The 13,324-nt window shown below is 46.3% G+C and overlaps 1 protein-coding gene across 2 annotated transcripts in view; it reads right to left on the bottom strand.

Annotated features, from left to right (window-relative positions):
- Nucleotides 1–13,324, bottom strand: part of TfIIEbeta (transcription factor IIEbeta) — a 67,757-nt gene that overhangs the window by 10,974 nt on the left and 43,459 nt on the right. The window lies entirely within an intron of this gene.

Genomic DNA, 13,324 nt, shown 5'->3' with positions numbered 1-13,324 from the left:
ATTGAGGCGGAAAGAAGCCACCAGTCGTCCAGGTATCTGATAAGGCGGATGCCTCGTTCGTGAGCCCCCACTGCGACAGCCGTGGAGACTCTCGTGAACACTTGGGGCGCTGTTGACAGACCAGAGAAAAGGGTCCTGAATTGCAGGATCTGGGAACCCTATTTCACCCGGAGGAACTTCCGACCCGAGGTGTGGACCGGAATCTGGAAGTATGCGTCCTTGGCGTCGATGGTCATCATATAATCTTTCTCCCTCAAGGACAGCAGGACTGAATTCTGAGTGTCCATTTTGAAGTCCGTCTTCTTGACGAACCTGTTGAGAGCTGACAGATCTATAACCGGTCTCCACCCCCCGGTCGCTTTCTCCACCAGGAATAGGCGACTGTAGAAACCTGGCCCTGGGAGAAGAACTTCTTCCATGGTACCCTTCTCTAGCATGGACGACACCTCCTCTTGAAGGGCGGTCCTCTTTAACGGGTCTTTGGGATCTAGCCATTCTATCCGGTTGGCCGGAAAAAGCGCGGGTGGTTCCGTTAGGAACGGAAGTCTGTAGCCCTTCTTTAGTACGGACACTGTCCAAGGTTCTGCTCCTTGAGCCCTCCATGCTTGCCAATGACGTCTGAGGCATCCTCCAACCCGAGGGTTGGGCGGTGATAGGGGGCCTCCCACTCTTATCTTCTTCTAGAGGGGCGGCCTGATCTGTCTCTCCTTGAGGTGGAGTAACCCGACCTGAAGGAGCTTCAGGGCGCTGGAGCTCCCCTGCGGGGGGGCTGAGGCATTGCGGACCAGGAGGAAGAGGGGGGCTTCTCTCCTCGTAGTGCTGGTAGAGGCTTGGGGTGTCGCGGCACTACCCGAGACGGACCTCTTATAGGGCGGTCTCCTAGGAGTCGTAGGTCTGGGGACGTTAGCCTCCTTCTTTTTCAAGACCTTCTCCATTATGGCTTCTAGTTCCTTCCGAGGAAACAGAGACTCTCCCCACAGGGGAAAGCTGTGAATGGCTCGCGTCTCCCTGTCTGGTACCTTCCAAGACACCTTCGCCAGAACAGTATCTCGCTTCCAGAACACCCAGGTAGCTGTTAGTGCGAGAGACTGATATGTCAATAACCTGAGGGTTTTACCCCCGGAGGTAATGAGGTCCCTCCGTAGGCCTTGCTGGACAGGGTCCTCGGGGTCAAAGGAGGCTTGTACACCTCCCAAAGTGTAAGCCGACCAGTCCAGCCAAGAGGAGACGTTTACTAAGTCCCTTGACATTTTCTCCATCATGGAGGCTTCTGCTGGCGAGAACCAGACTGGGGCCGAAGAGGCTCTACTGTCTGAAACGCCTTGACTAAGGATGTCTACTGCTGACCCCACCTTAAAGGTTGGGGGACCCCGGCATTGCTGGCCACTACCTTGCCGACATACTCCTGCTCTAGGACTAGATCTCGGGTTAGAGGAAGTGCTAGGGACGTCTTAGGTTGGGAGGAGTCTGCATGATCCTCAAAAAGGCTTGACTTCCAGGAAACTTCATCCGTAGTCGCAGGTTCCAGTACTTGTGGTGCCTTCTGAAAAGGCTAACCACTCTCCTATAGACGGAGCCCTCCGTCAGGGAGCCCTCCTCTCCGTCAGCCGAGGTCTCGGCTTGGGGCCGGGGAGCTGGGTTACCGGGCACGCCGACTGGACGTCTAGCTCTTTGGGGCCAGGGGCGCCGTCCTGCCGAGGAACTGGATTTCATCTGCGGGGACGTCCGCACCAGGGGCCTGGGTTAACGCAGGCAACGCTGGTTCAGCGGGGACTCTCGTCGGCCCAAGGGCTCTGGGTGCCGAGGATGCGGTTCCCGTGGGCTGACCCGACAGCGGGAACCGTTCCTTCTGACCCGAAGGCCGCACCAGCTGGGCTGGTTCGGTCAGGCCGCCCGACAAGAAGCGCATTTCCCCCCGCTGGGCGGGGTTAACCGGAGGCTTCGGGGACTTACGCTTACCTGTAGAGTCCTTCCTACCGCTTGATCTCGAGGAGCCGGGTCACCGGGCACTCCCCGGGCGCTTCGGTTCTGGAATACCAGGCACTCCCTTGCGGTGGTACCGGTCTTCCCCGGCGGGGAGCTCCGCACCAGGTTCGGGGGTCAGAACCGGCATTGCCGTACCGTCGAGGACTACTGTTCGTGTATTCTCTCCGGGGGACGCGGACGCGGATCCCCGTGGGCTGACCCGACGAAGGGAACCGTTCCTTTTAAGTCCGAGGGCCGAACCAGCTGTGCTGATTCGGCCAGGCTGCCCGTAAAGAAGCCCGGTTATACCCGCTGGCGGGCTGGGGGACGCGGACGCGGATCCCCGTGGGCTGACCCGACGGAGGGAACCGTTCCTTTTAAGTCCGAGGGCCGAACCAGCTGTGCTGATTCGGCCAGGCTGCCCGTAAAGAAGCCCGGTTACACCCGCTGGCGGGGTGAACCGGAAGCTTCGCGGTCTTATGCCTGCCTGAAGAGGCCTTCTCGCATTTCTCCCTGCGAGGGTTATATCTGCGTCTGGAGGATGGCCTTCGTGGTGAGAAAAAACCCTGGGTTGCCGGTCCGGGGAACGCTGCAATACAGACCTGGGAGGCTCCTTCTCGGCGAGGCCCTCGGCTGCAGAAGAGACTGAAAAATACGCTAAGAGACTGGAGAAGAATTAGGGACATTTTTCCCCCACATGGGGTCATCAGAGTAGACGTGGCCTGCTTGCACCAGGACTCCGTCTCCCCACACACTCTCGAAAGTAGTACTTACCTCGAACTACTTCTTAAGAGTTATCTTCTCCACAATAAACCAACCTCGTCTCCTACTCTGGGTAGGAGAGGGTGGTAGGGAAGCTCTGTCAGGCGAGACGCCCGGCGCTAGTCTTCTTAGGCGAACCCTTCGTCGCCTACTTCTTCTTGGTGCTATACCGCACCCACTCAAACTCCTGGGGAAGAGCAATGGGCACTTCCCCGCAACTGACTTACCTCGTCCCCTACTCTGGGTAGGGGAAGATGGCTGTATAAGAATCTCTATTCGACGAGGCATCGGGAATTAAGTGGCAAGGAGAGGCTCGTCTTCCTATGAGCCTCTTGGATGTATTCTTCCTCTTGGTGCCGAAGTGCACTCACTGCACTACGTTCCAGGACCAGTAGTCCTGACACGTGGTTGAAGGGGAACATAAGCTGCCCCTACACGGCTAACACCAAGGATAAGGGGAGGAAGAATGATTTATTGTAAAATTGTTCCCTTCAGCTATTAATTCCTTGAAGGAAATCAAGGAAAACTGTTCCATAATGCACACAACGCACGACACAAGCACTTAAGGAAATGAATTAAACACCAGGTAAGCACACGGTTGAAAAGTGAACGCACAGGAACACTTGGGAAAGCACACTGCGAAAAAACACAAGTCCCCACGCTGGGAACACGTGGAACACTAAACGCGCACAAAGGATCGAGAGAGACGAGACTGAGGTGTGAACACCTCACGACCAAGGAACTTAATGAGGACACTGACCCAGAGAAGCAGTGACCTGCCCTAATCCTGCCCTCAGGGCGCATTCTCTGGCGGCGGGGGTAGGCCTATATAGAGAACGGAGTAGGGGGGTAACGGCGCGAAAAACCTTGGTCGAGAAAGAGAGATCACCAAGTGACTCCAAGAAAAGTAGTTCTCGGTAAGTATTTTGTGTTGGAACAAATATATATTAAATCCCGCATTTCGATGCGGCATGACAGAAATTCAAATTCGCGGCAACCGCCGCCATGACAGTAGGTGGTCATACATGAGCGTCATCACTCGTAGGTTATCAGAACCATTCCCAACATCTTCAGAAATTCAATGTCTCTGTTTTCAGAGGGGAGGAGGGAGGGCCCTTTTATATACAGTGAACCCTCGTTTATCGCGGTAGATAGGTTCCAGACGCGGCCGCGATAGGTGAAAATCCGCGAAGTAGTGACACCATATTTACCTATTTATTCAACATGTATATTCAGACTTTTAAAACCTTCCCTTGTACGTAGTACTGTTAACAAACTACCCTTTAATGTACAGAACACTTAATGCATGTACTACAGTACCCTAAACTAAAACAGGCACAAATATTAAAGGTGATTTTATATCATGCATTTCCTAAACACGCTAAAAAGCACGATAAAAAATGGCAACCAATGTTTTGTTTACATTTATCTCTGATCATAATGAAGAAACAAACTGGAGGTAGAGCTTTGCTTATTACCCAGACATATTTCCCATACTTTTCCCTTAGAACTACATCACATCTTCCTACTTTAGATATATATATATATATATATATATATATATATATATATATATATATATATATATATATATATATATATATGTGTGTGTGTGTATATATATATATATATATTTATATGTATACACATATACATACCTACATATATACATAAATACATGCATACATATATATATATATATATATATATATATATATATATATATATATATATATATATATATATATATATTACTGTATATATATGGGTTATGGAAAAAATCCGCGAAGTGGTGAATCCGCGATGGTCGAACCGCGAAGTAGCGAGGGTTCACTGTATGTAACTACCAGGTAAGTATATTTAAAAATTTATTTTAAATATATTTTTAAATATGTAACTTCCCTGGTAGTTACATATATATAGCTGATTCACGCAGTTGGAGGTGGGTTGAAAACCTCATCCCTTGGGAAATTCATATAATTATTAATAACTACAATTAGTAGTACAGTGGAACCTCTACATACGATCATAATTCGTTCTACAAACTGCTTCGTATGTTAAAACAATCATATGTTGGAGCAAATATTCCCATAAGAATACACTGTAATTTGTATAATTCGTTCCATAGCCCAAAAACCTATAATAACTCCTTAATAAATTACTACATATACCGTAATTACACATAACAATAACATAATTGCATAATATGAAAGAAGGATGTAAAAAAGATAATTATAAAGAAATAATAAATAAAAAATGTGTTTTTATTGTCACTTTACCTTAGAGACAGGCCAACGCAGGTGTAGGATTTGCTAAGCCAGGAGGAGACGGATGATCGGCGAGAAGGTAGACATGGTGGTAACATGTTCTTTAAATACATACTCTCTCTCTCACTCTCTCTCTCACTCTCTCTCTCTCTCTCTCTCTCTCTCTCTCTCTCGTTCTTCTTCACTGTTAGTGTTAGAGACGTCAATTAATTTTTTCTGAAAGAGAGAGAGAGAGAGAGAGAGAGAGAGAGAGAGAGAGAGAGGAGAGAGAGAGAGAGAGAGAGAGAGAGAGAGAGAGAGAGAGATTAAACAAAAATGTGTTGTGTACATATGATTTTTAACAGCGTCAACGAGTTGAAAGACAATTAAATGTAACTAAAAAAGCAATATCAGCGAATCTGAATTCCTTTATTAACTAAAACATATATTGATACAAACACACTCATGTGCGTATGCACAAACACATACACACAGGTGTACGAATTCCTATGCAGGAGGAGACACGATCGGCGAGGAGGTAGAGATGGTAACTGCAATAACGTACCGTAACTTACACTACGGAAACTTTAATCTAACTTAGCTTATTTATTTTCTTTTATTTTTATATTTCATATTTTAACATTTTTTTTTCTTTATATTTTTAATTTTTATCACTTTCAGTGACGATTTACGGTACGTTATCGCAGTCACCATCTCTACCTCCTCCCCGACCGTCTCTCTCTTACTGCGAAGCAATTCGTACATCTGTGTGTGTGTGTTTGTGCATACGCACACGAGTGTGTTTGTATCAATATTTGTTTTAGTTAATAAAGGAATTCAGATTTGCTGTTATTACTTTCTTAGTTACATTTAATTGTCTTTCAACTCGTTGACGCTGTTAAAAATCATATGTACTCTAAACACATTTTTGTTTACAGTAATCTCTCTCTCTCTCTCGGAAAAAAAAGTAATAGACGTCTCTAACAGCTAAGAAGAACAAAAAGAGAGAGAGAGAGAGAGAGAGAGAGAGAGAGAGAGAGAGAGAGAGAGAGAGAGAGAGAGAGAGAGAGAGAGAGAGAGAGAGAGAGAGAGAGAATTTTATTTAAAGAACATGTTAATGCTATGTTTAGAGGGAAACATAAATAGAGAGAGGACTTTTTTAAAAGAGCTTATTAATGCTATCTTGGTTTTTTTTGCTTCACTTTTTTCTTTCTTTCTGTTCATCACGTTGGCCCTTCTCACAAATGATCGTTGCCAACAATCTCTCTGTCCTTTATCCCTATCAACCAAAGGCATTCTATCACTTCCAGGGTATTGCTACGATGTCTTGTAATAATGGTGATCCCTTCGATGGTTTATCTGCTTTAATGGCTGCCCTCTGCTTGATGATCGTCGAGATCATAGGCCTATTCCGGCCATATTGTTTAGCCATATCACTCACATGCACACTGCTCTAATGTTTTTCTATAATTTCTTGCTTCAATTCTAATGAAAGAATTGCCTTCTTCCTTTTCTCACCACTACCTGTACTGAAACTTAGCTTCTTAGGCACCATGATTATAGGTAAAATCAAATAGGAAATGCGAGAAAAGGAAGAAAATAAGCGCTGTTAATAACAGACCAAACAGAGGACAACCACACGATACACACAAGAACAGAGAACAGAGCACTCGATGCTCAATGGCGTCCCTCTTACGTACTGCCGGTAGATACCGGCGTAAACAAGATCTACATCGGATGTTGGAGCATTACTTCGGGTGGCGAGACAAAAATTTTATGGAATTTTACTTCGGATGTTGGAACAATCGTATGTAAAGACAATCGTATGTAAAGGTTCCACTGTACTAACAATTTGATTCTTACCTGACAAGGAAGCTGGCTTCATAATTACTGTCTCATTTCGCCTGCATTCCTTGAGAGACTCAGCGATCCACTCAGGGGGCTGTAAAAGTCTCTTGGGGCTGCCACAAAGTCCTCGACCTTCGCGTGGCTAGACCTCCACCCTTGCAAACCTGGCATAGCCAACGATACTGAATCTGACCACGTACTCCAAAGTTAAAAACACACATAAATAAACTAACTTAACTTGCATCCCAGACTGTGAAAGGTTGTGACAACCTTCACAGGCAACCTGTGAACACAAATAGAAGATAAAAGGCAAGGGTATATAATAGATCATAGGGAAGAGGCAGTAGACCCTTCTCCAACTATGACGCCGGAGGTAACGTACGGACCCAGGGAACAGCAATCCTCATACTGGGTCTGTACATCTTTGAGATAGTAGTCTGCGAAGACTGATTTACTTCGCCAAAACGTGGCCTCTAAAATGTACTTCATAGATTTATTATGCTTATAAGCCCTAGAGGTTGCCACAGCTCTAACCTCATGGGGTTTCACTTTGAGAATTGGGAAAATCCTTTCCTCACAATTCTAGTGAGCTTCTCTTATCAAGTCCTTGATAAAGAAAGCTAGAGCATTCTTGGATAAAGGTAAAGAGGGTTTTTTAACAGAACACCAAAGATTGTCTGATTGACCTCTCAGGTTTTTGGACAAGAGAAGATAGAATTTAAGAGCTCTTACTGGACAAAGGCCTCTCTCCTTCTCTCGCCCAACTAAGTGAGATAGACCCGGGATTTTAAAAGTTCTATGCCAAGGTCGAGAAGGATTCTCGTTTTTCACGAGAAAGCCCAGCTGGAGAGAGCAAATAGCATTGTCTCCATTAAAGCCAACCTTCTTGCTGATGGCTTGTAACTCCCCTACCCTTTTTGCTGTAGCCAAAGCAACCAGGAACAGAGTCTTTTTGGTAAGGTCCTTCCAGGAAGCCTTGTCCAAGGGTTCAAACCTACTTGGGTTTAAAAAGGCCAGAACCACATCCAAGTTCCAAGAGGGGGTTGGATTGTCCTTCCTCTTAGTTGTCTCGAAAGATCTAATGAGACCAGATAGATCCTTATTACTTGACACGTCAATGTTACGGTGACGGAAGACGGAAGCTAGCATGCTGCGGTAACCCTTGATGGTCGGCAAAGCGAGCTTCTCTTTAGTATGCAGATACAATAGAAAATCCGCTATATTGGCTATAGAGGTACTGGTGGAGGAAAGTTTGTTACTCCTGCACCATCTTCTAAAGATGTCCCACTTGGATTGATAAACCCTGATAGTGGATGTCCTAGTTCTGGCAATACCTCGAGCAGCCTCCCTTGAAAAACCTTTTGCTCTTGCAAGTCTTTCGATAATCAAAAGGCAGTCAGATTGAGAGTGAGGAGATTTTGGTGGTACCTCTCTAAGTGAGGCTGTTTGAGTAGATCTCTCCGATCTGGAAGTATCCTAGGGATATCTACAAGCCACTCCATCAACTCTGCAAACCAAGGTCTCGTGGGCCAAAATGGGGCTATCAGTGTCAATTTTTTCAGGACTCTGTCTAGGATCTTGAATGGAGGAAAAGCGTACACGTCTAGATTCTCCCAGTTCAGAAGAAAAGCGTCCACTGCGGCTGCTTCCTGGTCTGGGACTGGAGAGCAAAATACCGGTAACCTCTTTGTCATTTGTGTGGCGAAGAGGTCTATCGAGGGTTGACCCCACAACATCCAAAGGTTGGTGCACACCTCGTGATGCAGGGTCCACTCTGTGGTTAGAACTTGCTTCTTTCTGCTGAGCAGATCCGCCCTGACGTTCTTCTCCCCTTCTATGAAGCGAGTAATCAGGGTTATGTCTCTCGCTTTCGTCCAGAGGAGAAGATCTCTTGCAGCCTCGTAAAGAGAGGCCGAATGAGTGCCTCCCTGCTTCTTGATATACGCCAACGCAGTGGTGTTGTCTGCGTTGACCTGAATCACTCTTCCTCGGACTTCCTTCTGGAAATGAATGAGGGATAGATGAATGGCCACTACTACTTTGAGATTTATGTGCCATTTCCTCTGTGACTTTGTCCAAAGACCCGATATTTCGGCCTTCCCGAGAGTTGCACCCCACCCTATGTCTGCGGCGTCGGAGTACAACACTAGGTCGGGGTTCTTTTGACACAGATCAAGACCTTCCTGGAACTTGTTGACATTGTCCCACCATTCCAAGTGATTCCTGATCACTAGAGGGATCAGCATCCACTTTTCCAAACTTTGATTTTCCATCCAAAACTTTGCCAGATGAAACTGCAGAGGACGTAGATGAAGTCTTCCCAGAGACACAAACTGTTCGATTGATGATAGGGTGCCTATGAGACTCATCCAATCCCTCACCAAGCATGATCGTAAGTCTAGGAAGCGACATACTTTTACTAGGCAGTCTAGAATATGTTTCGGGGCTGGAAAAGCCCGAAAAACTGCTGAGTGAATCCTCATCCCCAAATAAATAATATTCTGTGAGGGTGTTAGCTGAGATTTGGGTAGGTTTAACATCAGATCTAACTGTTGAGTCAGGGAGATTGTCATTTGGAGGAACTCCAGACACTTGGCTTGTGATTCCGCTCTGAGTAGCCAGTCGTCTAGATAAAACGAAATCCTTACTCCCCTTAGGTGAAGCCAGCGAGCCACGTTGGACATTACTCGGGTGAAAACGTAAGGAGCCGTGCTTAGTCCAAAACAGAGTGCTCTGAACTGATACGTGGTTTTGAGGAACACGAACCTTAGAAACTTCCTGTGGTCCGGGTGTATCGGGATATGAAAATACGTGTCCTGCAGATCCAATGACACCATCCAGTCTCCCTGTCTGGTGCCTGCAAGGACTGACGCTGAAGTTTCCATGGTAAACTTTACTTTGCTGATGAACTTGTTCAATGGACTAACATCCAGAACAGGTCTCCATCGCCCCGAGCTTTTCGGAACTAGGAAAAGCCTGTGGTAAAACCCTCCGAAGAGGTGTCCTCTACCGCTTCTATGGCTGATTTTGACAGCATAAGGTTCACTTGCTCTTGAAGAGCTGCTGCCTTGTTCCCTGAGTGGGATTTTGATAACTCCAAGGGTATCGACGACATGGGAGGCATTTTCAGGAAAGGGATCTTGTATCCCTCCTTGAGAACATTGATCGTCCAAGAGTCCGGCCCCCTTTGGCTCCAGTTTCGCCAAAAGTGTGAAAGCCTGGCTCCCACTAGTGTCTGGAGAGAGCATGTCTCACTTCTTTGATTTGTTCTGCTGTTTAGGGAATCTGCGAGTTTGGTCTCCGGCAGCAATTCTTTGAAGTCCCCTCGAAGGGGCTCTGCCACGAAAGGGCTGACGACTGAGAGGAGCCTCCTTTTGTATTCTTGTTGAAAAAGTAACTGGAAGAACCTTTCTAGCAGTTCTAGAGATCAGATCCTGGGTAACAGAGCAAATAAAAGTTCAGATTTCTGAACAGAGGACAAACCTAAAGATAGAAAGGAACAAAGAGTGGACCTCTTCTTAAGGATTCCTGCTGTGAAAAGGGCGGAAAGTTCGATGGAGCCATCCCTAACGGCCTTATCCAAACAGGCTATCAGATGCATTTGAGCCTCGTTTTTAGGGTCTGTGGCCTCTGCGAGAGCTCCTAGAATCTAGTCCATAAGGCTGAGGACTTCTATTGATCTAAATATACCCTTCAGCAGATGATCCATTTCAGAATTAGAGCACATAATTTTAGACTTACTCATGGCTGACCTGCGTGAGGGGTCCACGAGTCTGGAAAAGTCTCCTTGGGAAGAGGCAGGAACTCCCAAACCGAGAACTTCCCCAGTCGAATACCACACACTAGATCTGGAGGCCAGTCGAGTTGGAGGAAAGGAAAAAGAGGGCTTGCCTTGATCCTTTCTTTTGGCTGTCCATTGATTGAGTGTATAAAAAGCTCTCTTAACTGATCGTGCCAGAACCATCTCCTTAAAGGAGGATGTTTCCTGGGGTCTGCTCTTCAGAAATTGAGAGGGTGGGCTTTAAGGCATAGGCTTCGTAAAATCTTCTGGATACAAAGATGATAACACTGTCAGAAGTTTTTTAAAATCAGCTGCCTGTATCGAATCCTGAGATTCCTCTTCTAATTCAGCTAAGGGAACATCAATTCCTTGATCTGAATGGTTGGGAGACAAGACCGCATCATCCTGCCGGTTATTGTCTTCCAAAAATAATTCACCTTGTCCTGTAGGAATATCATGAAGTATATCATCCAATTGCGCGGAAGCATCACGTTTATGTACTGAAGGCCTTGATGGGAAAACAGGTTTCAGTGCTTCCAGCATAAGAGATTGAGACTGCTGCATGTCGACATGAGAGGTAACAGTCCGCTGCATGCGTCCCGAATGCCGTGAGTCTGCCGCGAGCCGTGAGGGAGTATCAGTATCACGTTCAGTCAGACGCGAAGCAGAGGCAACTTCTTGTCTATTATGAAGTGGGGACAAAACCTGACTGCATGCGTCCAGCATAAGTACAGACTGCCGCATGCGTCCAGGTTGCCGTGAGCTTCCAGATTCTTGCATGCGTCCAGATTGCCGTAAGCTATCAGCTTGTAGCATGTGTCCAGCGTGAGCGATAGTCACGCATTCCGAAGACCGGGAGGGTGAGGCAACAGCTTGTCTATCTTGTTGAGTAGACAAATCCTGACCACATGCGTCCGGCATGAGTTCAGACTGGCGTCTGCGTCCAGAATGCCATGAGGAAGAGACCAGACTGCCGCATGCGTTCACTTTATCGCTTGCAGCAACGCGATCTGATCGCCACGAGGGAGCGTTGCTGAGTATCGGAGAAATACGCTGTCACATTGTATCGGAAGAACCCTTTCTTGGTCTATTGCTGTCCTTCAATTCTTTAAGACGAGGTTTCTTTGTCTGAGAATCACAAGCGTCAAACAGAGACGCAATCGACCTCTTTAACTCAGACAAATCAGATACAAGATGAGCGCCGTGTGCGCTAAATGAACGATGTACTGATCGCTGCGAGGTATCGTCAACTGTCGATACTTCCAGCGCGCCTTGTGCGCCATCTAAACCGAGTATCGATCGTTGTGAGGGAACGTCAATATATTAGGGTTATCACCAGGGGAAAGTCCTTGTGACATTTCCCAATCTGGGGGAATGGAAGGAGCGTCTACAGACGTAAACTGAACACCTTCTTCCTCCGACGAACTATGCCTCTTACGTGAATGTTACGGTGCTGACACGTCGTCTTCGTCCGAAAGGAAAACCTCCAGCTAACATCAGTCACTGCAAGATGGTTTATTAGGAGACATACGTCTCTTGAGTGGTCTTGAACAAAGTGTATGACGCCAACCACGTCGCGGCTTTGCGTCATCAGAAGAAGACGCAGACATATTAACCTCGCCTTTCCTACGGCGAGGGGGAGCGATCTGGGGATCGTCAACATGATCGCTCGAGGGGACGTCCGTTCGCTGATCAAGGTCTGCCATATCCTTCTGCCTTTCGACATTCCTTCTCCCAGGGGTTGGGGAGCATGGAAGAGGTCCCCGGCTGGGATTATGACGGACACGAACAGATGCACCCTCCACTTCACTTTCACTATTCACTATTTTGCTTTGCAAACCACACACTGCACCCCACATAACTTCTTTCTCCGTAGCTAGGGAGTGAACTTGGGCGCCTAAGGCTGAAATAGCAGCCATCACCTCCAACACCGTATTAGGGTCTGGGACTACTGCAATAGGAATAGGAATATTAGCATGAACATTGGAAGGAATATCACCATCAGAAGATCTATTAGAAAGTATACTAGCTGATCTAGACCTTCTAATTCTCTCTCTTTCCAAACGCTTAACATAGCGATCAAAAACATTCCACTCCGAATCAGACAAAGACTTGCATTCATTACATCTGTTATTAAACATACAAACCTGACCTCTGCAACCACAGCATACTGAATGAGGATCAATAGAGGCCTTAGGCATACATGTCTTGCATCCTCTAACACACTTTCTTATAGAGTCAGCCATTTTGTAAACAGAAAAAACAGTCCAGGTCAAAAACCAACAAAGTCTATTAAATCGATAGTGAAAAGTCCAGAGAATATCCAAAAAACAAGCGGCGAAAGTCGTTAACAATAATCACACAAAAGGTACTTTACCAAATTGTAGAATAAAGTAATTAGTAGCGAAAGAATTTCCGAGGTGTTGACTCGATCAACGACAGAGAATTTCTGAAGAATGTTGGGAATGGTTCTGATAACCTACGCGTGATGGCGCTCATGTATGACCACCTACTGTCATGGCGGCAGTTGCCGCGTATTTGAATTTCTGTCGTGCTCGTCGAAACGCAGGATTTAAGCTATATAATGTAACTACCAGGGAAGTTACATATTTAAAATTGAGAATTACAAAATTTAAGAATAAGTCATCACTAGGAAACAAGTAAAGGTAAATATCTTAAGCTGAATATGAAAGGGCAAAAGCACATTCAATAATATGAAAGT

Source organism: Palaemon carinicauda, chromosome 1, assembly GCF_036898095.1.
Source record: "Palaemon carinicauda isolate YSFRI2023 chromosome 1, ASM3689809v2, whole genome shotgun sequence".
Classification (NCBI taxonomy): Eukaryota; Metazoa; Arthropoda; class Malacostraca; order Decapoda; family Palaemonidae; genus Palaemon; species Palaemon carinicauda.
This window is presented reverse-complemented; position numbering and strand designations above follow the sequence as displayed.